We start from the raw sequence: 217 nt of genomic DNA on the forward strand, positions 1-217 counted from the left end.
AAGAGTTTTGAAAAAGTGAACTCAACAAATGCGCGTTACTAATTGCTTAATCAAGAATTTTGAATTTGGCACATCATTGCCTACATATAAACTTAGACAATGAGGCAAAGGCAAAGACAGAAAATAGAGCGATTTGCAAGTACAACCATGTAGTAAATTTATTATCAGGCTTTTATTTTCTGTGCAAGAACTAGCTTTTTTCTTCTTTTTGATATCA

The 217-nt window shown here is 31.8% G+C and overlaps 1 protein-coding gene across 1 annotated transcript in view; it reads left to right on the forward strand.

Moving 5' to 3' along the window:
• LOC118324422 (transcription initiation factor TFIID subunit 4-like) overlaps positions 1-217 on the forward strand; it is a 14,256-nt gene that overhangs the window by 7,564 nt on the left and 6,475 nt on the right. The gene's annotated exons all lie outside the window — the stretch shown is intronic.

This window comes from Morone saxatilis, unplaced genomic scaffold, assembly GCF_004916995.1.
Source record: "Morone saxatilis isolate NCDOM2014 unplaced genomic scaffold, NCSU_SB_2.0 Contig15, whole genome shotgun sequence".
Classification (NCBI taxonomy): domain Eukaryota; kingdom Metazoa; phylum Chordata; class Actinopteri; family Moronidae; genus Morone; species Morone saxatilis.